The sequence below is a fragment of the Aquarana catesbeiana genome, linkage group LG06 (genome assembly GCF_042186555.1).
Source record: "Aquarana catesbeiana isolate 2022-GZ linkage group LG06, ASM4218655v1, whole genome shotgun sequence".
In the NCBI taxonomy this organism is placed as follows: domain Eukaryota; kingdom Metazoa; phylum Chordata; class Amphibia; order Anura; family Ranidae; genus Aquarana; species Aquarana catesbeiana.
This window is the reverse complement of record NC_133329.1, coordinates 268,182,025-268,208,474: the sequence shown is the minus strand read 5'-3', so window position 1 is coordinate 268,208,474 and position 26,450 is coordinate 268,182,025. Positions and strand designations below refer to the sequence as shown.

The following is a 26,450-nucleotide window of genomic DNA, read 5'->3' as shown; positions in this document are numbered from 1 at the left end:
GACACCCCTCCCTCCTATCCCACTGCCCCCTACCTGTCCAGCTGCCCCCTCCCATGACACTTCCCCCTCCTGTGCAACTGACCCCCTCCCATGACACTTCCCCCTCCTGTCCCATTGCCCCCTCCCGTGTCACTTCTCCATCCTGTCCCGCTGCCCCCCCATATGACTCCTAACTTTTATAGCTGGCATCAAGATTCAAAACAAATTTGTCAAGCCTGCTCCAATATAGGGGGGAAACTATGTATACTCTGATCTAAGGGGGAACTGTTTAGAATCTGATGTAAGGAGGGAATGCTGTAGAGACTCTGATTTAAGGGGGAACTCTGATGTAAGGGGGGTACTATGGCATAAGGGGAGACACTGGGGACTATGATGTAAGAAGAGACTGTTAGAACCCTGATGTGGGGGGATATTTCAAAATAAGGGTGGACTTTGATGTAAACAGTAAAAAAGGAAGACAATATATGAGAAAAGAAGAAAGCTGCACACCCCGATAAATGTCAAAAAAGGGAATGGTCCCCCGTGTGGGGTTTTTTAGCAGCAAAGGGGTAGAAAAAATATTACATATGATCTAGAATTACTGAATTTTTTATTGGCGACATAATATAAAAAATTGACACTGATGATTAGAATATGAGCTGTGTTACAGGAGATGTAAAAGCAACAACACAGAGACTGAACACAATTTACATAATTTTTAAGCGCTAAAAAAGTGGATAATGAAGAGCGAATTCTGACGCATTTCGATCCCGCCGGGTCATCATCAGAGGATTAATACGCTGTAAAAATATTTATACATATGTTATTTATACATATATTGAAATTCATAAACATACTCACAGAATAAAAATGCCATAGTAATGAACATTTGTCTATATAATTACCAATCACACTGTATTATGCAATGTCTCCTGAAACTGAGGTCCTCTAAACACCCCCCTCCACTCGATCCCACTGGGAATCCCTGGCCGGCCAGAACAACATCGATGAGGGCCTACCATTCGTGCGTGGTTTACGAGGAATCACAATAAAGGATAATCCCAAATGCCAGGGAGGGGCGTGGAGGCGCAAATGGCAGTGCTATAAATACATTTGTGTTTAGCACAGATAAAAATCTTTCATATTTTCAATACAAAAGTAATAGAAATTATAGCGTAAAAAGTCATTTTATATACTTTTTAATTTTTTGTATTTGGTTACAGCCAGCAGCATATGGATGTTGTGGTAATCAATAAATGATGATTGTAACTTCAAAATCAATATCGATATGTAAGTACTAAATGTGAAGAATGAGATAAATTGTAAAATATAAAATCAGAAAAAAAGGGGGGGGGGGGGAAATGGGGTGGGTAGTGATAAGTAAAGGATAAAGGGGGAAGGGAGAAAAAGAAGGGGGAGTTGGAAGAGAAGAAGTAGAGGGAAAAAAGTGGGGAGGGGAAGGAGAAAGGGAGAAGGGGGAAAAAAAAATATTAAGTGTAAATTGTGGTTGTAGTGGGAAAGTGAGAGGGAAGTGTATGTGATGTGTGGATGGGAGAAAAATGGGATCAAAAACTAATGTGAAAAATGTGAAATGAATGAATGCTGTGAATGAATGCCAAAACAGGGCCAAACAAGACTCATAGGGAAGTGTATAATAATGGAAAAAACATGGTGCTGAATGTGTGTGTGCTGACATCAACAAACATAGGAAGTGATTTCAATGAAAATTTGCCTGGTGCATATTTATATGGAAGTATTCCAACAGTGGAAAGAAAATCACATTGTTGGGATTACCTGATGATTAGGTTTGGTGATGTAGACAGCAAGGCCATTTCTATGATATCAAATGGTGCATATCGAAAAATAAATTAAATTAAATTGAGGCCATGTATAGTCAGGTGACATAGAGGGATCCACAGTGCAAGCCATGCACTATCGGGTCCGACCTGACATGGTATAAAACTGTATTTTACCTGTCTCTAGACCATTCGTATTTATGTGGCTGTCCTGATGGAACATTTTGGATCAAGTGAAGATCCTTGGGATGTTAAATCACTATATACAGTCAGGTCCATAAATATTGGGACATCGACACAATTCTAATCTTTTTGACTCTATACATCACCACAATGGATTTGAAATGAAACGAAGAAGATGTGCTTTAACTGCAGACTTTCAGCTTTAATTTGAGGGTATTTACATCCAAATCAGGTGAACGGTGTAGGAATTACAACAGTTTGTATAAGTGCCTCCCACTTTTTAAGGGACCAAAAGTAATGGGACAGATTAACAATCATCCATCAAACTTTCACTTTTTAATACTTGGTTGCAAATCCTTTGCAGTCTATTACAGCCTGAAGTCTGGAATGCATAGACATCACCAGACGCTGGGTTTCATCCCTGGTGATGCTCTGCCAGGCCTCTACTGCAACTGTCTTCAGTTCCTGCTTGTTCTTGGGGCATTTTCCCTTCAGTTTTCTCTTCCGTAAGTGAAATGCATGCTCAATCGGATTCAGGTCAGGTGATTGACTTGGCCATTGCATAACATTCCACTTCTTTCCCCTAAAAAACTCTTTGGTTGCTTTCGCAGTATGCTTCAGGTCATTGTCCATCTGCACTGTGAAGCGCCGCCCAATGAGTTCTGAAGCATTTTGCTGAATATGAGCAGATAATATTGCCCGAAACACTTCAGAATTCATCCTGCTGCTTTTGTCAGCAGTCACATCAATAAATACAAGAGAACCAGTTCCACTGGCAGCCATACATGCCCACGCCATGACACTACCACCACCATATTTCACTGATGAGGTGGTATGCTTTGGATCATGAGCAGTTCCTTTCCTTCTCCATATTCTTCTCTTCCCATCACTCTGGTACAAGTTGATGTTGGTCTCATCTGTCCATAGGATGTTGTTCCAGAACTGTGAAGGCTTTTTTAGATGTTGTTTGGCAAACTCTAATCTGGCCTTCCTGTTTTTGAGGCTCTCCAATGGTTTACATCTTGTGGTGAACCCTCTGTATTCACTCTGGTGAAGTCTTCTCTTGATTGTTGACTTTGACACACATACACCTACCTCCTGGAGAGTGTTCTTGATCTGGACAACTGTTGTGAAGGGTGTTTTCTTCACCAGGGAAAGAATTCTTCGGTCATCTACCACAGTTGTTTTCCATGGTCTTCCGGGTCTTTTGGTGTTGCTAAGCTCACCGGTGCGTTCTTTCTTTTTAAGGATGTTCCAAACAGTTGATTTGGCCACACCTAATGTTTTTGCTATCTCTCTGATGGGTTTGTTTTGTTTTTTCAGCCTAATGATGGCTTGCTTCACTGATGGTGACAGCTCTTTGGATCTCATATTGAGAGTTGACAGCAACAGATTCCAAATGCAAATAGCACACTTGAAATGAACTCTGGACCTTTTATCTGCTCCTTGTAAATGGGATAATGAGGGAATAACACACACCTGGCCATGGAACAGCTGAGCAGCCAATTGTCCCATTACTTTTGGTCCCTTAAAAAATGAGAGGCACATATACAAACTGTTGTAATTCCTACACCGTTCACCTGATTCGGATGTAAATACCCTCAAATTAAGGCTGAAAGTCTGCAGTTAAAGCACATCTTGTTCGTTTCATTTCAAATCCATTGTGGTGGTATATAGAGCCAAAAAGATTAGAATTGTGTCAATTTCCCAATATTTATGGACCCGACTGTATAAGGAAGCTTAGCCCTAATTGATAGCCTCGCTGACTTACAGGTGCTTAGGGTCCGCCCCCACCTCCCCTTTTCCAGCAAGGGATATGCCGCATTGGCGGCATTCCATCTGTGGCTCCCCCAGCATTCTGGAAGATGTATGTCCCAGTATGACTGTCACTTTCGTCACAATTGCGTGACGTCATATGCACGCGTGATATCGTCGCACGCGTAGACTACGTCACGGCGTCCAGAAGTAATCCAGAACGGCTCTGGCAGGAAGTGATACACCCCTGGTGGTCCCTCCACCTAGTTGGTGTGTTGAGAGGCATAAGGCCCATGCCTCCCCACCCTGCCAGGAAGACACGCTATAACAAAGGCTCCACACCGGATGAAGCTGGCAGATCTGGAGACCCAGGATTGGATCAGAGAGGGGGGAAGAGAAGGAAAAACGAATACGTACACCATAAGGTACATCAAGCTCCACAATATATTAACAACCAATATATGGTCGTTGCAGATTACAATAATTCATAAATAGTAATATTTATTAAAAAGTACATTTCGAAACCGTGGGATGTTGAGGTACAAATCAGGTATCTGCAAATTACTTCCACTGAGGTTAGGTAATGTCAATATTGATCTTCAGAATTTTAGGACATTGATATGAATTGAATCATAATAATGAAGAGGCATGTACATCGTTGGTCCATGTCATCAGGACTGTCCACTCAACAGGAAGTATAGACATCCTAATAGATGACAGAATTATTGTGTAAATGGGGTAAATGATGCCTATATTGTGGAAACAGTTATTGGATTCCAAAATTACACCAAAAACGGCTCACAGTTCATATCTTGACTCAAGTGTCAAAAGGGGGAAGGGATGTTTAACCACCCAGTAAATACTGTAAAAAAGGAAGACACTATGGGGGTCATTTACTATAGCACCACGGCTCTAATTCACGCAAATTGCCTTTTGAAGTGAAAATCTGCTCTATTTTAGTCCAAATCAAGTTTCAGCCATTGATTCTAATGGAACAATTCTAACTTTCACAAAAAAACTTTTAATATTGAGATGAAATGTATATGTCTGTGAAATAAATTTTCCTTTGCAACATTGTTGTTTCTACTTAAAATATTTTGATTTTAAGAATACTAGAATGTGGAATGTTTTGATGTTTTGGTAAAATATATTTTTCTCTCTCACTTTTACTCTCCATCTCACAACCATATTTACCCAAACTCACACAGGTGTCTTTACAATACACAAACAATACCATTGCTGATGCAAATTTAAAATGAATCACAATTTTTTGGGCTTTTTATTATTTCAAAATATTCATAATTTTGATATGTGTACCAACATCAGAAAGCGGAATGTAATTCCCAAAAATTTGAGGGTAATATTCTACTCTCACCCACAAAAAAACACCAAATATCACAGAATAAATCAAGAAGAATAACTCTTGAGTAATGTAATTCCATCACCTGTATGTCCAAAGAAATGCAGTATTTATGTGTTTTTATGTGTATTTATGTGTAGTTATATGTAGGAGGTTCTCACATGTGGCAGCTCTGTGGCTTAGAGGTTAGAACTTCTGCTTAGCATCTGTGAGGGTCTGGGTTCAAATCCCAAACATGTTGCTTCATGTAGAGAAGTTGTCTCATCTCCCATGTGCTATAACTATGTCTAAATGTAGTATTTATGTGTAGGAGGGTTCCACCACCATTGTAAGTCTTTTCCAGATACACTATTTAGCCAAAAGTATTGGGACGCCTGCCTTTACACACACATGAACTTTAATGGCAGCCCAGTCTTAGTCCGTAGGGTTAAAATTTGATTTGGTCCACCCTTTGCAGCTAGAACAGCTTCTGGGAAGGCTGTCCACAAGGTTTAGTGTGCCTATGGGAATGTTTGATCATTCTTCCAGAAGCGCATTTGTGAGGCCAGGCACTGATGTTGGATGAGAAGGCCTGGCTCACAGTCTCTACTCTAATCCAGCCAAAGGGTTTTCTATCGGGTTGAGGCCAGGACTCTGTGCAGGCCAGTCAAGTTTCTCCACCCCAAACTTGCTCATCCATGTCTTTATGGACCTTGATTTGTGCACTGGTGTGCAGTCATGTTGGAACAGGAAGGGGCCATCCCCAAACTGTTCCCACAAAGTTGGGAGCATGAAATTGTCCAAAATGTCTTGGTATGCTGATGCCTTAAGAGTTCCCTTAACTGGAACTAAGAGGCCAAGCCCAACCCCTGAAAAACAACCCCACATCATAATCCCCCTCCACCAAATCATTTGGACCAGTGCACAAAGCAAGGTCCATAAAGACATGGATGTGTGATTTTGGGGTGGAGGAACTTGACTGGCCTGGACAGAGTCCTGACCTCAACACAACAGAACACCTTTGGGATGAATTAGAGAGGAGACTGTAGGTCGGGCCTTCTCGTCCAACATCAGTGCCTGACCTCACAAATGCACTTGGAAGAATGGTCAAACATTCCCATAGACACACTCCTAAACCTTGTGGACAAGAAAAGTTGAAGCTGTTATAGCTGCAAAGGGTGGGCCAAATGAGTTTTGAACCCAATACTAATACTGGGATGCCATTACAGTTCATGTGCTTTTAAAGGCAGGTGTCCCAATACTTAGGCCAATATATTGTATATTGCTTGTGACAATGAGCATGGCTATGGACTTAGGGCTGGTTCACACCACAGAGATGCAGAGAACATGTGTGGGGATGCCTTGTGGCTAAGTGGGTAGCAGTTTTCTCTAGCAGCACCTGGGATGTTGGTTCAATTCCCCAACATGCTAATCCTTGTGTTGAAGTTTATATGTTTTCCCTGTGTGGGTTTCTCACCACAATCCAAAGACATTCTGGCATTTGTCTCCTGTCGAAATAGGCCCTAATGTAAGAAAGTTAATTTTGGACTTTAGATTGGAAGCTCATTGCAGCCAGGGACTGATGTTAATGTCTATTAGCACTAACCTTGCCCAGGGACTAGGACATTTCAAATTTTAGGGTTCACACTGCACGGGTACATATGCTTAGAAAACTGTTGCTTTGTTTATGTGGATGCAAATGGACTTTGATCTTTGTCTTGTAGTTGGAGATTTGATGCACATAGCCAAGGGCTAACACAGTTGCAAATAGTATTATGTGTTCCTGCCCATCAGGTGCAATCACTTAAGACATACATGAAGAGACAGATTGAAAGATACTGGTGGGCGTGTACTTCTATTGGGTGTGTCAGTGTGCTAACAATACAACCTCTCTTATATAAAGGCCTGCAGTAGGGGGGTTTGTTGGCCTGAGAAGGTCAGGTTTTTTGCTGTGATTTGTGGGGGAGAAGGAATGATATTGTGCATATTGACAAATGCCCAACTGGGGAGATTTGATGAAATTCTTGTGCATTTTTTCAATCAAAAGTGGATTTATGTGGCCATGCTGTCAGTGTTGTATGTGTATTGTTCCTGTCTGATCATGCAAACATCCTTTGGAAGCATCTGCTGACCTACTCTTTTTGATCTCATTGGTAATTAATCAAAAAGGGAGAACAAGGGATTATCACGGTGCCAGAGAAAGCCAAGATAAGAAAGTAAGGTAGCAGGTGTAAAAATACAAAAATACTTTATTTCACAAATTTTAGAGTTCGATACATACAGGAAACAGTAAAATCATTAGCTGAGCTTGACATATATAAAATACATGACCAAAAATGCAGTAGGGTGGGCCAAGGGTGGACGGCCTTCAAAGCAAGAGCTCAGTTTCCTACATGTTTCGCCAAAGCATTGGCTTCCTCAGGGAATGGTGAGAGCTAGTTTAAATATATAAGAATCTAAGCGTAGAAATACAAAGAACATCATGTAAACAAACAAAAAATTAAACAATAAGGTATACATAGGTGTAAACACTGATAAGTATTAGGATACATGGCTGGACTGACTCACAAGGGGAGGCCCACAACACCAGGACTAAGAGCATACCTGAAGGCCAGACACCAAGGGGTGGCCCAACGGAGGGACCCCAGCCGAAGAGAGACAAAGCCGCACCGTATCTATGTCTGCAGGGGGCATATACAAGACCTGGCAATCAAATATATTGTGGATTAGGAGTGTGTAATGACTATACTAGCAAGAAATGTGTGTAAAACACACAATTATCCGAAATATAAATAGGGTCAGCGACCGTACGTAAAATACATAGGGCAACAAGGCCTCAAAAAGACTTACGTTTTAAAAACAGATTGTTTGATGGGACCAAATCGCCTGAAGAGGGATTGAGAAACAAGCTAGGCTGATTGACAAGGTGTTGGATGCTAATCTAAAAAATATACACATAGAGTAAGGGAAAGTAGAAGATAAACTATATGACCTGAAAAGAGAACAGCATTTCTCCAGAGGAATGAAAAGTAGTAATGGAAGGAGGGCTTACCCTGTAAATGATTTATGAGGCAAATGCCTGTGCAGGATCGCTGCTCATGTTGTATGTGAAAAATGATGGATGAAAACTTGTCTATAGTAGAAGATCCTGGGAGAGGGTAAGTGAGAGCTTAGTTAGGAATGCAGAGGGGAGTTATCTAGAGGTGCTGAGAAATGAGAAGCAGTTAAGAATTACCTTGCCAGTGTGTACAGGCTTGTGCAGGCGTCGGTCATGTCCAGCTGGATGCAAGGATGGGCCAGCTTATATATCCTCCCCACACCCGATCAAAGGATGATCAGGTGTGCGGACGCTGAGTAAAGGCGTCTGCGCATGCGCACACGGCAGCACAACGGGGCCTACAAGGTCCAGGATACACTGCGGGCGCAGGCTCCGAACACCGAGGTCCAGTGTGGCCAATGGGAGGTGGGGAGCGCCGTCAGAGATAGTCCAGCAGCGCGACCCAAAGCTCCCTAGGCAGTTGGATTGCTGGAGAACGGATGGAACGGGCAGTGCGCTGATGCCTTGGGCAGACAAGAGATGTACTGCCCTTGGCGTCCGTACAGACAACAACAATGCTAGCCACGCCCACCACCGCAGGGGACCGAAGTCTGGCCCCCCCGGGGAGAGAAAGGGAAACAGGCAATGACGAGATCCGGGGATCATCCCTTTGATAAAGTCACGTGGTGTGACACAACGCTTTGTAGGCCCCGTTGTGCTGCCATGTGCGCATGCGCGGACGCCTTTACTCAGCGTCCGCACACCTGATCATCCTTTGATCGGGTGTGGGGGGGGATATATAAGCCGGCCCGTCCTTGCATCCAGCTGGACATGACCGACGCCTGCACAAGCCTGTACACACTGGCAAGGTAATTCTTAACTGCTTCTCATTTCTCAGCACCTCTAGATAACTCCCCTCTGCATTCCTAACTAAGCTCTCACTTACCCTCTCCCAGGATCTTCTACTATAGACAAGTTTTCATCCATCATTTTTCACATACAACATGAGCAGCGATCCTGCACAGGCATTTGCCTCATAAATCATTTACAGGGTAAGCCCTCTTTCCATTACTACTTTTCATTCCTCTGGAGAAATGCTGTTCTCTTTTCAGGTCATATAGTTTATCTTCTACTTTCCCTTACTCTATGTGTATATTTTTTAGATTAGCATCCAACACCTTGTCAATCAGCCTAGCTTGTTTCTCAATCCCTCTTCAGGCGATTTGGTCCCATCAAACAATCTGTTTTTAAAACGTAAGTCTTTTTGAGGCCTTGTTGCCCTATGTATTTTACGTACGGTCGCTGACCCTATTTATATTTCGGATATTTGTGTGTTTTACACACATTTCTTGCTTGTATAGTCATTACACACTCCTAATGCACAATATATTTGACTGCCAGGTCTTGTATATGCCCCCTGCAGACATAGATACAGTGCGGCTTTGTCTCTCTTCGGCTGGGGTCCCTCCGTTGGGCCACCCCTGGGTGTCTGGCCTTCAGGTATGCTCTTGGTCCTGGTGTTGTGGGCCTCCCCTTGTGAGTCAGTCCAGCCATGTATCCTAATACTTATCAGTGTTTACACCTATGTATACCTTATTGTTTAATTTTTTGTTTGTTTACATGATGTTCTTTGTATTTCTACACTTAGATTCTTATATATTCAAACTAGCTCTCACCATTCCCTGAGGAAGCCAATGCTTTGGCGAAACATGTAGGAAACTGAGCTCTTGCTTTGAAGGCCATCCGCCCTTGGCCCACCCTACTGCATTTTTGGTCATGTATTTTATAAATGTCAATCTCAGCTAATGATTTTACTGTTTCCTGTATGTATCGAACTCTAAAATTTGCGAAATAAAGTATTTTTTATTTTTACACCTGCTACCTTACTTTCTTATCTTGGCTTTCTCTGGCACCGTGATAATCCCTTGTTCTCCCTTTTTGATTAATTACCAATATAATTTGGGATTAGGTACTGTATCCAATTTAACCTATCTAGCCATACCCTCATTTTCTTTTTGATCTCATTGTTTAATCGTGTACACCGAAATGCAGCTTCCAGCAGAACATTGTCGCCAATGTATGTATATGTGGATTGTGGGCTGGTGGTGGGTGTTTTGAATAAGCTTTTTTTGTAATATTATGTTGGAATGCTTTGTAAGAATTACTGTTAAGTACATTTCTATAATCTTGCAGATAAAAATGTGATGTGTTGCCCATTATACACTGAAATTAAAGCTGTGCTCACTCTAAGGTTTTGTCAAATTTTAGATTGTAAGCTCCTATGAGCAGGGCCCTTTAAAACCCCATTGCTAAATGTAGCACCATATATCCTGTCCACATTTTTTTTTTGAAGCTAGTAAATGAATGTACTTTTTTTTTTTTTTTTTTCTGCTGGTAAAATAAAAGTACATTATTGAGCCTTGTTGTGTTCTTTTTTCTTTTCCTTCTACTTTTCTTTCTCTTTAGTTTTTGTGGGTGGCGATTTTGGGAAAGTGCAATATCTCTTATATTTTTTTCAATATGTATTTGTGCACCAAAAAACGAATCTCTTTGCCCTGGTTCACATTGATGCTACTTTGAAATCGCGCTAATTCACTTGAAGCAGCACGATTTCAAAGTAGCAAGGTCAGCGCGATTTCAGGTACTACTTGATAGACATCCGTGTGGCTTCATACACGGATGTCTATTGAAGTCGCACCTGAAATCGGCAAAAGTAGTGCAGGAACTACTTTAGCAAATTGGTGCGGCGCAACAAAATTAGTGTCACATCAATTGGAACAGTGCCATTGCTTTCAATAGTCATGCAATTTGATCTTTCAGATCGCATGACAAATCACTCCAATTTAAACCTAGGCTTCTGCACACCTGCAAGTAAATGATAAAGGTGGAATCTTTATATATAACAGCTGTGGAGAATTGCAGGTAATGAATTCAGATGGTGGATAGGCAGTGTTGTATGTGTCAACTTTAGTTCACATTGGTGTGATTTGACATGTCAAAGTGGTGACAATTGCACTGTTTTAATTGGTGCGACTTTGGGGTGCAATTTGTATTGATATCAGTGCAGAAACCTGCACAGATGTCTCTGAAATTCCCCCTGCAGTCAGGACTGACATGTGGGAATAAAATTGTGTGATTTCAGCTGAATGATTTCCTCCCTCTGTCAGTGTGAACCAGGGCTCAAACTGGGCCTTTTGTTTTTGTCATTCACCTGCTGCTAACCCAGGGACACCATTTCTTATCAAACGCTTTTAAATATCATAAGTAGAAATACAAATTTGCATATCTGCAAATAAACAAAAATAATAAAATTCTAATTGTGGTTGCGATCAAATATTCGCAGCAGTGATCAAAAGAGTGTGGTTTTGCCTCCTGACTCAGAAATAAGTCATTGTAATCACCCGGAAGTTCCTGTCCTGGTCAGGATCTCCATCTAGGTGGACATAGCGAGGTCCCTCTTTAGCAAAGAGGAGGTGCTGCTCATTTTCCAGATAAAGGTATGATATGTACTTGTGCTTAATCAATGCGGGGGTGGGTGTGGTAGTTAGATTTGGTGTGGGTGGGGTTCATTGATTTGTTTGGCATCCACACACATTTGCTTCTGGCCCATGTGCACACATCACTTCCTGCATTTGTTCTGCTGATGTAAATGCAAGTATAAGAGAGCTCCTTTCTATTAAAATATATATGACTTGTTTCACAGTTGGGCAACTTTGGACCTCCGAGTTGCTGGACAAGTTGTACCCCATGATTCTCAATGATAACTAGGGATGGGCCGAACATCCCCACTGTTCGGTTCGTAGCAGAACTTGCGAACAGACAAAAAATTTGTGCAAACACCGTTAAAGTCTATGGGACACGAACATGAATAATCAAAAGTGCTAATTTTAAAGGTTAATATGCAAGTTATTGTCATAAAAAGTGTTTGGGGACCCGGGTCCTGCCCCAGGGGACATGTATCAATGCAAAAAAAGTTTTAAAAATGGCTGTTTTTTCAGGAGCAGTGATTTTAATAATGCTTAAAGTGAAACAATAAAAGTGTAATATTCCTTTAAATTTTGTACCTGGGGGGTGTCTATAGTATGCCTGTAAAGTGGCGCTTGTTTCCCGTGTCTGACAGCAAAATTACATTTCCAAAGGAAGAAAAAAAGTCTTTTAAAAGTGCTAGCGCTAGTGCCGGTGTCCTGCCGAGAAAGTTCCCCCCGGTGGATAAGGACTCCCCTATACTGCGCAGGCGCAGCGCTTGCGCAGTGCGAGACGCCGAAAATAGCCAAAGCTGAACACCTGTGAGTCAGCTGTACAGGGTGCCTGTAACAGGGCCCCTCGCGGGCTCACTTCACTCACCACGCTTCGGGCACGGCCTCGCTTCATTTGGCATATTTTTATTCTAACTCTATGTCCACTTGGATGGTGGGGCTTGAACCTGGACTCAAGGCAGAATGTAGTGTGCAGGCGCCGTGTAGAGCTGACGATCAGCTGTTCAACTTTGGAGACTTTCGGTGGCTCTGTAGTCGTCCGTACTGTGCAAGCATAGCGCATACGCAGTACAGGGAGGTCCTTATCTTGAACTTTCTTGGCAAGACACCGGCTATTAATGAATTGTCGGTCCCGACAATACACATAAAAGTTCATTGATAAAAACAGCCCAGGATACGCCCATAGTCCATTATCAGGCCCTTTGGGTCTGGTATGAATATTAAGGGGAACCCCAAACCAAAATTTAAAAAAAAATGCATGGGGGTCCCCCCAAATTCCATACCAGGCCCTTCAGGTCTGGTATGAATATTAAGGGGAACCCCGGCCAAAATAAAAAAAATGGCGTGGGGTCCCCCTCAAAATCTATACTAGACCCTTCAGGTCTGGTATGGATTTTAAGGGGAACCCCGTGCCAAAATTAAAAAAAAAATGGCGTGGGGTCCACCCAAAAATCCATACCAGACCCTTATCCGGGCACGCAACCTGGCAGGCCGCAGGAAAAGAGGGGGGGGGACGAGAGAGCGCCCCCCCTCCTGAACCGTACCAGGCCACTTGCCCTCAACATTGGGAGGGTGTTTTGGGGGAGCCCCGTAAAACACCTTGTCCCCATGTTGATGGGGACAAGGGCCTCATCCCCACAACCCTTGCCCGGAGTTTGTGGGGATGATTCTTATCGTAATCTGGAAGCCCCTTTTAACAAGAGGACCCCCAGATCCCGGCTACCCCCTGTGTGAAATGGTAAGGGGGTACAAAAGTATCCCTACCATTTCACAAAAAAAGTGTCAAAAATGTTAAAAATTACAAGACATTTTTTTTTTAAATTTTGGCCAGGGTTCCCCTTAATATCCATACCAGACCTGAAGGGCCTGGTATGGAATTTAGGGGGACCCCCCACGCCATTTTTTTAAAAATTTTGGTTCGGGGTTCCCCTGTGGGGAATTCCCATGCCGTTTTTATCAATTAACTTTTATGTGTATTATCGGATCGGCAATTCATTAATAGCCGCGACTAGTTTTAAAAGAATTTTTTTCCTTTGAAATGTCATTTTGCTGTCAGACTGTTCTAAACACAGGAAACATGCGCCCCTTTACAGGCATTCTATAGACACCTCCCAGGTATGAAATTTAAAGGAATATTACACTTTTATTGTTTCACTCTAAGCATTATTAAAATCACTGCTCCCGAAAAAACGTCCGTTTTTAATTTTTTTTTTGCTTGATACATGTCCCCTGGGGTAGGACCCAGGTCTCCAAACACTTTTTATGGCAAAGAACTTATAAGCCTTCAGTGAGAACTTTGGATTTTGCAGGTTCGAGCCCCATTGACTTCCACTATTCCAGTATATGTGAATATATGTGACAGGCATTATTGCCGCAATAGCGCTGCTTTCCATTTGCATTAGCGCTGACTTTCTGAGAGTTGAAGTCTTTCTGGCCTTTTTTGAGAGTTATTTTTTGGTACTGCAGGATAATTTTTTGGCGCTATAGTAAATTACCCCCTATTTGAGAAAAGAAGAAGGCTGCATACCCCGATAAATGTCAAAAAAGTGAATGGTCCCCCGTGTGGGGTTTTTTAGCAGCAAAGGGGTAGAAAAAAATATTACATATGATTTAGAATTACTGAATTTTACCCCATTCCCCCATTCCCCCCCCCTTTTTTTTCTGATTTTATATTTTACAATTTATCTCATTCTTCACATTTAGTACTTACATATCGATACTGATTTTGTAGTTACAATCATCATTTATTGATTACCACAACATCCATATGCTGCTGGCTGTAACCAAATACAAAAAATTAAAAAGTATATAAAATGACTTTTTACACTATAAAAGATCTAGCCATCCATTCCTTATTTCTATTACTTTTGTATTGAAAATACGAAACATTTTTATCTGTGCTAAACATAAACCTATTTATAGCACTTTAAATATATAAGTGTTTCACCAGACCTGCAGAAACACTGCTCAGCGCCAGGCCACTAAACCGATCCAAAATGTAGATATATAGAAATATTTGAAATACTAATGAACATTCAAAAGTGCATAAATGTAAATGAACATCAATATGCGACTATAAATTATTCATAAGCAAATAAATGAGATTAAACTCCACTTTGCCTGTTTAAGCAGAGAGAAGGTCTAATAAAAGCAGCTGTCTCAAACCAAATAAAACAATATTAAATCTGTGTTATAAAGTAATCCATTTAGACTAAATCATTACACTAGACAGCGCTAATGTTGAGCAATTGAAACATGTGGCCAACAACACATAAAAAGGAAAATCCTATAACAGAAAAGTCCCTTAGGAGAAAGTCCCTTATATAGGGTAGTGATGTAAAGTTCAAGGTGTAGTTCAAATAATTGTCAGGTGATCATGAAAACAGTCCTCCGCATGCACCTTCCACCGATCACTACGAAATCCACCCGGTGACAAACACTCTCCCCCTAGGGGGTTAAACTCACCAGAAATGGGGAGCAATAAAGCATTCAGAGTCAACACTCTTTAACAGCAGTTTGTTGCCAACATCACTTCATGTAGGGTCACAGATTTTCAGGGCTCATATTAAATCAAAGAAAACGGAGAGAAAAGTGCACATAGCGTAATCCCGTTTATTGACTCAGAATCCCTTCCACAAAGACAGACAGAAAACCCCCCTTCAATAAAATACGTACATCAAATAAGCATAAAAGTGAGCAATCAATCGAACAGGCAGGTAGTGTAAGTGTGTCAATTTAACCAAGAGATGTCAGCGCCGCTACACAGGAGGTGATGGATACTTCCTGGTTGTGCAGATGACTCAGGTGGAGCGCACACGTCACTTCCTACGTCGCGTTAGCCACGCGCTGACGCGTTTCATCATATCCTGACTTCAACAGAGGGCGTTTATAGCACTGCCATTTGATGCTTTGACCGCAGGTGCTGCGTTTTTGCCTTCACGCCCCTCCTTGGCATTTGGGATCATCCTTTATTGTGATTCCTCGTAAGCCACGCATGAATGGTAGGCCCTCATTGATGTTGTTCTGGCTGGCCGGGGATTCCCAGTGGGATCGAGTGGAGGGGGGTATTTAGAGGACCTCCGTTTCAGGAGACATTGCATAATACAGTGTGATTGGTAACTACATAGACAAATGAATATTAAGGGGAACTCCAAACCAAAATTTAAAAAAAAATTGCGTGGGGGTCCCCCCAAATTCCATACCAGGCCCTTCAGGTCTGGTATGGATATTAAGGGAAACCCCCCCTCCTAAATTGAGAAAAAATGGTGTGGGGGTCCTCCTCAAAATCATTCAGGTCTGGTATGGATTTTAAGGGGAACCCGCCCCAAAATTTAAAAAAAAATGGCGTGGGGGTCCCCCCAAAAATCCATATCAGACCCTTATCCGAGAACGCAACCTGGCAGGCCGCAGGAAAAGAGAGGGGGAGAGAGAGTAACCTCCCCCTCCTGAACCGTACCAGGCCACATGCCCTCAACATGGGGAGGGTGCTTTGGGGTACAAATGTACCCCTACCATTTCACAAAAAAAGTGTGAAATTGGTAAAAATTACATAACACGGCTTGGGGACAAGTCCTTTATTAAAAAATAAAAAAAATAGAAATGTCCCACAAAGTCCATTCATCTTCATCTTTTCTCACACAGACGGACCGCACACCGCCACTGATCCACCTCCATGGGATCCACCTTCAGGTCTGGTATGGATTTTAAGGGGAACACTACGCCAAAATTTTTTTGATTTTGTGGGGGACCCCCACACCATTTTTTTTAAAATTTTGGCTGGGGTTCCCCTTAATATCCATACTAGACCTGAAGGGCCTGGTATGGAATTTGGGGGGACCCCCATGCAATTTTTTTTTTTTATGTTGGTTCGGGGTTCCCCTTAATATTCATACCAGACCCAAAGGACCTGGTAATTGACTGTGGGGGAATCCCATGCCGTTTTTTAAAATGACTTTTATGTGTATTGCCGGGACCGACAATTCATTATAGCTGCGGGTATTTTTAAATTACTTTTTTTCCTTTAGAAATGTAATTTTGCTCTCGGACTGTTCTAAACGTGGGAAACATGCGCCACTTTACAAGCATACTATAGACACCCCCCAGGTACGAAATTTAAAGGAATATTTGTTTCACTTTAAGAATTATTAAAATCACTGCTCCCGAAAAAACGTCCGTTTTTAAAACTTCTTTTTGCATTGATCCATGTCCCCTGGGGCAGGGCCCAGGTCCCCAAACACTTTTTATGACAATAACTTGCATATAAACCTTTAAAATTGGCACTTTTGATTATTCATGTTTGTGTCCCATATACTTTAACAGTGTTCGCGTGTTCGAACAAATTTTTTGCCTGTTCGCATGTTCTTCTGCGAACCGAACCGGGGGGTGTTCGGCTCATCCCTACTGACCAGCAGGTTGAACGATAAAAGCTGACCCGATTCTCCCATGCACACACTCAATGTGGATGGGGGAATCCTCCCCTCTGTGGTATTGTATTCTAACAGCAGAAAGACTTCACAGTATGCCCAGACAGTGTTGACTCTCTTTCTTTATTCTGTTTAGGTTTATGCATCTGTAAGGGGGCATTAATGTTCCCTAATCATTGCATGTTTTAACATCTAAATACCTGCACCACTGCGCCACAACTGTATGGTGAACGGGTCACATTTGACGGGAGCTACTGCCTGCTGAGTGCAACAGCCTGTATAACTATTGCCTCCAATCTGCTGCATTTGCAGCTTAAAGGGGTTGTAAGGTGAAAAACCTCCTGTGGTGCTGCAGCCCCCCCGAGCCCCCGTTTTACTTACCTGACCCCAATTCTTCGCCAGCCGTGAACGAGTACACCAGCTCTAGCTGGTGTCTCTTGTCCTGATTGGATAGATTGATAGCAGCGCAGCCATTGGCTCCCGCTGCTGTCAATCAAATCCAATAACGCAGCGCTGGGGGGTGGGGTCAAGTCCTGCATTCTAAGAATTGACACAGATGCAGGACTCAGGAGCACATCCGCATGGGTGTCCACTGTAGGAGAGAGCTTCTCCAACATGGACACTCAATGCGGGGAGGAGCCAGGAGCACCGCTGAGGGGCCCCAGAAGAGAATGTTCGGGGCCACTCTGTGCAAAACTAACCGCACAGTTGAGGTAAGTATGACATGTTTGTTATTAAAAAAACAAAAACAAAGCTTTACAATCCCTTTAAGGGGGAGCAGTTGGGGGGTGGTAAAAATGCAGCTCAGCTGTGAGCTGAACCCCCCCAGCATTTTTTTTATCTACTACACTGTGTGTGCCAACACTCTGGGTGGAGGTGCACAGACACACCTTTGCACAGCAGTATTGTCACACTGGGGGAGGGGGGAGGGGGGTAGTGTTAGATGCATTAGCCAATTAAGATACACTAACAAATTGTAGCCAAATTCATGCTCACACTTTTTAAGCAGATACTTCAACAGTTTTTTTCCATATGGAAAAAAGGTTTCACATAAATAAATAAAAGCTGACCATTGTAAGCACCCTATAAGTGTAAAATGGTTTGTCTCAATCCTGCAACTGCTATATTTGCAAGACAGCTTTTTCTTTTGGAGAACAGCAGACTTACTGGCAGGATCACCAGGTGAAAATAAAAGAAACAAAGCCTAAAAAAAGAAAACTAATACACATATCACATCTAAGAACTGGTAAGCTGCAATATAATAAATGTTTGCTTTGGTTTTAACACCACTTTAATAGCGATTACAGTGGTAAGCTCTCATGTTTAATAGCAGCTATTATTCATTATGGTCGACACAATTACAATTCATTACGGTCAAACAGATAAATGCCCCAAAAACCAAGGTTCAGTTCCAACCTTGAAGGTTTTTATTTTTACCTTAAAGTGGTTGTAAACCCTTATATATACCCAGTGAAGTGATTAGCCCCAGGTAATACACAGATTAAAAAATAAATCTTTCTACATAAGTTTTACCTGTTTATCTGCAGCCTAGAGCCTAGAATTTATAAAGCTTGTCTGAGCTGGCAGAAAAAAGGGGGCAGGGAGATAAAGTTACACTCTGTAGAGCTCAGTGAGGAGAGTTGATTGGAGGGAAAGGGACACACCCCTTTCACACAACACACAGGAACAGAGCTGAGGCTGTCAATCAGCTTGAGCTCCCATCCCCTGCCACCACTTTTTTTTGGTGTCAGGAAAACTTGTTAAGAAGTGATTCATGCTAATAGTAGAGGAATGAAGCAACAGACAGAAATGACACTTAGTGCTATTAATTGAGACGAATACACACTATAGAGGGATATGCTTTGTTCATATTTCATGTCTGAGATTTACAACCACTACACTGCATTCTACTGTATGCATTAAGGTAAAAAACCTTCTGCATGCAAACCCCCTCTCAAGTTTACCTGAACCTGTTCTCAATCCAGCACTGTGTACAAGAGCAGAGGCTCTTTCAGCTCTCTCTCTCCTCATTGGCTCAGACACAGCAGTGAGAGCCATTGGCTCCTACTGCTGTCAATCACAGCCATTGGGGAGGGAGCGGAGGGGGGGGGACACAGAGAGCTGGCTAGGGCGTGAGCACGCATGAGTGGGCAGAGGATGGAAAAGCCAGAAGCGCCAGCAGAGGACCCAAGAAGAGTAGGATCGGGGCTACTCTGTGCAAAATCATTGTATATCATGTTTTTATTTATTTTTTAAATAAAAAAATTGAGCCTTTAGATCACTTTAAGCCCATCCCTATTAGTAGGTAACATTAATGTTTAAAAAAGAAAAACTTGAGCGTTATACTGTCTATACACAGCATATAGGATAGCCCTTGATATTCAGAAAGACACGTAGAATTAATCAAATTGACCATACAAGAAGACAAATAATGACACATCACTGGCACTTTTTGTTTCTTTATTTTCTGTCAGTTATTTATTTTTTATTTCGATTTTCAAAATAAAGTTACAAACGTATAAACATTCAACATTCAGCACTACAATGCATCAGTACCAATGAAAAATGCAGCTCCCAGACAATATTTGTGACAAGCTCAATTTAAAGAAGTAAATACAGAGCACATATTGAATGAATAAAGAAAAACTTTGTCAGCCACAATGATTTGATGCCTCAAGAGTGGAGAACACCTAGCTGCCTGCGTAGAACACGTTTCATATACCGTGCGTCACTATAGAAAAAATATATATAAATACGCTGCGCTAAAGTGTAAAATATCAATATTATAAAGTATGTGTCTCAAATGATGATCCAAATAAAAATAGTGTTAAATGATATTTACGTGGTATGCTGAAAGCAACATTATTTGAATAGCATTCTCAGCAAACCACGTAAATATCATTTAACACTATTTTTATTTGGATCATCATTTGAGACACATACTTTATAATATTGATATTTTACACTTTAGCACAGCATATTTATTTATATTTTTTCTACAGAGCACATATTAAGCACTTACAGATTCAAACCATATCACCATAAGAATACCAATAGCAACTGTACCAGGTGCTCACCAAGGCCCGCATATACTCAGCATTCTGCCCACAGTATGAACGATTAACCTGCCAACAATCAATCTGAAGCTTTAGAATTATCATTAATCCAACCACCCCACACCTTTTCAAATGTAAATGGTACCCCTCTACTGAGATATGTAGCTTTGTACAACAGTAATTATTAAAGCATTATTTACTAACGCCTTCCAGGCCATGATGGAAGGGGCCACCAGTTTCTTCCATGACAGAATGATTATTTTACATGCATAAAACAGCAGGGTAAGTAGCATTTTGGGTGCTAACGGGTCTACAAGGCCCAATAAACAAACTGCTATAGAAGGTCTAATGTTAATTGTCTTGACTGACTGAACACAATCCATAACCTCTGACCAGAACTGTTGAATGGGTGTGCAATGCTAGAAAATGTGCAGAAAATCCACCCCAGGGGCAGCACACCTCCAAGTTCGAGGAATGTTTAGTTGGAGTGTAATAAATTCTATGGAGAAATTTAAATTGTATCAGATGATCCCATGCTGACACCAGCCTGGAAAAGGTAGCGGTCTATACGTCATCCCAGTCATCACTATCAAGCTGTGGAAAGTCTGACAACCATACAGTGCGACAATAGGCCAAAACCTTGGTTGTATCTATGAATAGTTGTTTATAAATAGTAGATCAGGCTTTAGCAAAGTCTATATCTCTAAGTAAGAATCCTAGATCACTAAATCTCACACGTAAGCTGGAAGATCCAAATTGAGCAATAAAAGGTGCGAGTTAGGAAGCTGGTATTGGCGTTTAAGTACCTCATATGTCAATAGCACCCCATTCCCGACTACCAAACCCACTGTCTTGGTGCCATATCTCATCCAAATGATTGGGTCAGGGTAGGAAAAGAACTGAGTCAGCTGAGGATTATGCCACAATGGCATATACAGAGACACCATGCTGTCTTGGATTTCAGATCTCCTGGTTACTTCCCACGCTCCAATAACAGATCACATAGACCCAGTGAGTGGATAGGGGCCCTGGTCCCGCAGAACACTAAGTGTGACAATGTCTCATAGGATCCTACAACTGCATCATCATCATGCTGTGTCAACCACCTGTGGCCAAAGACTAATTGTCCCGCTAAGAAATATCTAGCAAAATTGGGCCAACCCCCCTTCTTTCCAAGACTGCTGCAGCACTTGTAGTCTAAGACGAGGTGCCCCCCACCCCCAAAGGAAATCTGAGATTACTCTATCTAAGGCCTGAAAAATTGTCTTGGGGATCCAAATGGGTGAGTTCCTGAAGATGTATAAAAAGAGGGGGAGAAATTTCATTTTTAGCAAACTAATTTTCCCAATAAGAGAAAGCGGCAGGTACGCCAGACTCGTCTACGATGTTTTTAAGACTGTAGTATTGGAGTAATGCTCAGGGGGTAATGTCAGATATGGACTGTGATATGGTTAAGCCCAAATATTTCACCTTGTTGACCCACTGAAGTGGGCAACCTGCCGGGGCCCTTTAAGGTCGGAACCTTTAACGATTTTCTGTCAGTTATTGCCATGATATCAAAACAGGCTTCTAGGAATTATCTAAAACATATTGTCACATTTAAATTGAAGACCTAACTACCCTTTCACCTTCTGCATCCCCTATACAGTATAGTGCCTCCTGCAGGCCTTAGAACAGTGAACAACCTTGGCCAAGAGACATGGCCTACATTTGGTAGGTCTTCAATCCTCTACACCTATGCACTTGGGGCCTGTTCTCCATACCAACTGATCTGAGGGCTGTGGTGAGCACTACGTAAGGGATGGCCAGGGGGAGGGGAGGCAGGTAACCCCGTCATAGTGAAAAATTGTTGATATACTATGAAGAAATCAGTCCAATTAACCAAAGTAAAGCACAATCAGTTATTTTGTAATACAAGTCTGGGATACAAAATGCATGATTTGTGTTGTCAGCAGATTGTCCATTAATACCTCAATCTAAGCCATGATTTTAATTATTTAAATGGGTTAAACATTACCTCTTGGTTGAGAGATACCAAGGACATGATTCAACAAATCCTGTAAGTATTTTCACTCTCGGTTAAAATATAAGCACTTTAAACACCAAAGCCTGTTTCTGCTTCTTACTAAAATTACTCCTTACTAGAAGTACACCTTTAGTAACTTCTCCCCAAAATGAGAATGTCTGTATATTATCTGCTGAAATAATTAAGCCAGTACATGTTACAAATCTCTGCAGAAAGAGGGTGATAGCTTTGACTTCTAGGAGATTGCTATTGAGAAAGCAGTCAGCTCCATTGACCAGAATGTAGGAAAACTCCCTGACGTGTTGTTGTGGTGATGAATTATAATTCGAGGCTTTTAATTTTCTGTCAAAAGCACCTAAAACATGAAACACAGTGTAATCATTTGACACAGTTATGCTGCTTTACTAAAGAGTAAATATAAGTATCTTGTTTGCAAAATGCCAATTGTTTAGCAAACTAAAAGTCATTCATTTAGGGTTTACATCAATTTTTAAACAGTATTAAACCCAAAAATGTAATATTGCCAATCATTAGATGTGGTGGCTGCATTCGTTTTCTTTTTCAGACTTTTTCCCTCTGTTTTACCTGGTGATCTAGCCAGTAATATATCTCCTCTATTAGAGTGTCTACACTTTGAATGAAGGAGCACTTTTGGACAGTCTGGGGGTGAGGGTAGTGTTAGATATACTAGCAGATTACAATACACTAGAAAAATTAACACAAACACCAACTAACACTTTATAAGCAGTCACATCAAAAGTTTTTTTCTTTTTAGGATAAAGATTTTACCTAAGTAAAAAAAAACTGATCATTGTAAGCATTACTGCCAGTGCTGAATGGTTTGTCTCATTCCTGTAAAAGAAGGGGGGTACTAATGCACAAACCACAACGGAAAAAGATAAAATTATGCCTAACAGAATAGCTGCCAACTTAAGGTGTTCTTACACTAGACAGAAAAGATAGTAATAGCAGGTAATGTGGCACTTACTAATAGTGGTAAGCAGGTAAGTGATTTTTTTTAATAAATGTGTCATTGTTTAAACTGCACCATGGAGCCTTCTTCTCTTCTCTATATGTCCATGAGCCTCTATATCTTGTGATTACGGTGAGGAGATCCAGGGAATCAATCGATCAGTATGGCAGTATCATTTATGCTGCGTACACACGAGCGGAATTTCCGACAGAAAGAGTCCGATGGGAGCTTTTCATCGAATATTCCGACCGTGTGTATGCCCCATCGGACTTTTTCTGTCGAAAATTCAGACAGACTTAGAAAAAGAACATGTTCTATATTTTTCCGACGGAACAAATTACTATTGGAAAAACCTCTCGTCTGTATCCGACGCACCAAAAATGACGCATGCTCTGAAGCAAGTCCGAGACGGAAGCTATTGGCTACTGGCTATTGAACTTCCGTTTTCTAGTCCCATCGTTGTACGTCACCACGTTCTGGACGGTCGGAATTTAGTGTGACTGCGTGTATGCAAGACAGCTTGAGCGGAATTCCGTCAAAACTCCGTCGAAAAAACCTTCAGAGTTTATTCCAACGGCAAAACCGGTCATGTGTACAGGGCATAAGGCTTACTGACTGAGCCTATTAGATGAGACACTGGGAAAAACGACTTACACAGTGGATAGTGGAGAGCCTTTTTTGGATGGTGGCACATTGCACTTTTTGGACATTTGTTGCTGCACAGTTTTGCTTGGATTGTTTTTGCACTGTGTATGTGTTTTTATACACATTGAATTGGGATTTAATTATTCCCCTTCCCTTTCTTTTTAATTACTTCATTCCCTTATTGGGATATACTTTTGGACTATTTTTGCACTTTATTTTATTGCCATTTGCACTTTATATATTGCACAATTATTGTCATTTATTGCACATTTTTTTTGCATATTGATTGTTTTTTGCACATATTTACCATTGTTTACACATTACTTTGTACATGCGTTTATGCCACTGATGCATGTTTGTTATTCACGTATTGTTGATCCTACCTCCACGGTTTGAACTTATTACCGAATTGGATCTATTTGCATATGTGAGCTTAGTCATTATACCTTGTAAAGACACCATTGAATCAACATCGTTTAGATTGCTGATTGCCGTTTTGTACATTTTTACATTTTTCATTTATTGTTTTAACATTGGTTTGATAATCATTTGCTATACAATATATATGAGAGACTAATTCCAAGGACGCATTATTTATTTGGATCTATTCCTATGGAATTTCCAAGTAATTTTCTATACTAGGTGCTTTTGGTGATTTTAAGATTATTAATTGTCTCATTCCTGTAAGTGATACACCTGCAGGAGAACATGTCTTTTTGAAAGACAGCAGACTTACTGGCCAGACCACCAGATGAAAATAGAAGAAAGAATGCCTAAAAAAGGAAACAAATGCAGATATCATTTCTTAGAAATTTTAAGCTGTAATATATTAAATGTTTGTTTTTAGATTTAATACAGCTTTTAATGTTCACTCTCTGCTCACCTATTTTTTTAGTCTGGTCCTATTACCTGTATCCTAAATACTGTAAGTTATTCCAGTTGTGGTATGGCCAGCACTACTCAGCCTTTCTTCCAAGCTCTTTAAAGTTGTGCATAGTACTACTGCACATGCACCATGGCCTCCTTTCACTGACAGATGGGCTTTCATTACAGTGAAAGGAGGTAATGGTGCACATTCACAGGTAGCAGGATTTTGATGTCAGAAAAAAGACTGCAGCATAAAAGATCTCACTAAAGGGGACTGAGCTATTAACAAACATCTGGGTTAGGGGAGAGAAAGCAGTAAAGGATTAGTGCACCTCATCCACTATCCTTTTAGGCTAGTATTAGTGATTTGGTTTAGACAAAACTAAATTTAGAGGCAGACACCTCATAGTACCAAGTAAAATTCATAGTTATGGCCCGTACACACGATTCGAAAATTGGACGACAGATCGTCCGACTTTTTTCGCTTAATAGTCGCAAGTAGAAATTGAATAGGTTACTAAAGCCATGAGAATTCTCGTACGACAGAAAAAAAATTGTAAGTGATGTCATTTGTTATAATGTATTTCTATTGTAATTTCAGATGACAACTGTACTGACTAAACGAAAATCATATGATCTGGTAGCGTAAGAGGAAAATTTTCGTGCTTGTCCGATCAAATAATTTCGGAGGAATTGTCATGATCAGCTCTTGAAAGCTCTGTACTAATGATCTGATTATCATACGATCGCGTCGAAAGCGGTCTTTTTCGACCACTTTTCGGATGGTGTGTATGGGCCATTAGTGTTAGAACTTTGACTTTTCTGTTTTCGCTGCTTAAACCCAACAAGCAGTTTACAAATTCTAAAACCTTTTTCTTGACGTTTTATTTTAAGACAGATGAGCAATTGTATACTGTTTAAATGCACACAAATGAGTCATAAAGGCTGATTGCAATAATAGATTCAATAAGCAGAGCAGGGATTAAGTCACATCAGATATCATATATTAATACCAAAGTCAAATAAGTACATAATGAATGCAGAATAATTGCAATGTTACTGCACTACCTGCTCCTTGCACTGCTTTATTGTAGTTATTAGCAAACCAATCAAATATTTTCTGTCTATTTTCCCAGGCCAATTTACAAGCTTTGGGTAAAAAAGTGCATGGATAGTTGAGCACTGTCACAGGGGACATGTTCCAAAAAAAATTTAAAAAATGTAGTTCAGTGGGAAGTGGGTCCTTTTACTGCCACCGCCATATGTCATAAGTCAGTAGCAGTGGGGTGTTTTACACACACTCCGTAAGCCACTGTTCACACACGCACACTTCACAAGCCAATAGCTGACTGTCGACTTTTGAATTAAAGCGATCAGGCAGCTATACAGCAACTTTGAGAGAAAATGCCAACTGCGCGCGAGTGTGGTAGCCTGGTGTAAGTGTTGGAGATTAATTCATATCACTTCAAGCATTGCTGCCCTCTAGGACTGGGAGTGTTCAAAGTCACTACAAGAAAGAAACACAGAAGGGCGGTTTGTGAGCACATTTTATGATAATTCCTTCATAAAGTGTTTTTGTGGGATAATGCACAAAATAATAATAATAGGCTGGTGCACCCTTCAGTGTTTGTTTCTTGTAGCTATAGAGCACCCCCATCACTTTTTAAAACTGTGCTCCCCCTCAGCTCGACCTCCCTTACCATGCTACCTGAGCTCTGCTTTCCTACCTGTGGGTCCTGCTGGGTGGAGGGGAGGGAGACCAACTAATATCCATTGGCTGATCTCCCCGAACTGAAAAGAACCCAGAAGAGACATGTATATTGTCACTTCCAGTTTCTGTTGTCACTTTCCCTGACTGCTGTGGCCAGGGAAGAAGCTAATGGTGCACAATCTAA

General features: G+C 41.2%; 1 protein-coding gene across 2 annotated transcripts in view; it reads right to left on the bottom strand.

The window, feature by feature from the left end:
- Positions 1 to 26,450, bottom strand: part of ICOS (inducible T cell costimulator) — a 72,988-nt gene that overhangs the window by 17,696 nt on the left and 28,842 nt on the right. Inside the window, exon 5 of one of the 2 annotated variants that reach the window (XM_073633360.1) lies at positions 19,960 to 22,425. The exons of the other annotated variant lie outside the window; for it this stretch is intronic. The gene's annotated coding sequence lies outside the window, so the exon portion shown is untranslated. Of the gene's footprint in view, positions 1 to 19,959; positions 22,426 to 26,450 lie in introns of those variants that run through there. 2 annotated transcript variants of the gene reach the window in all.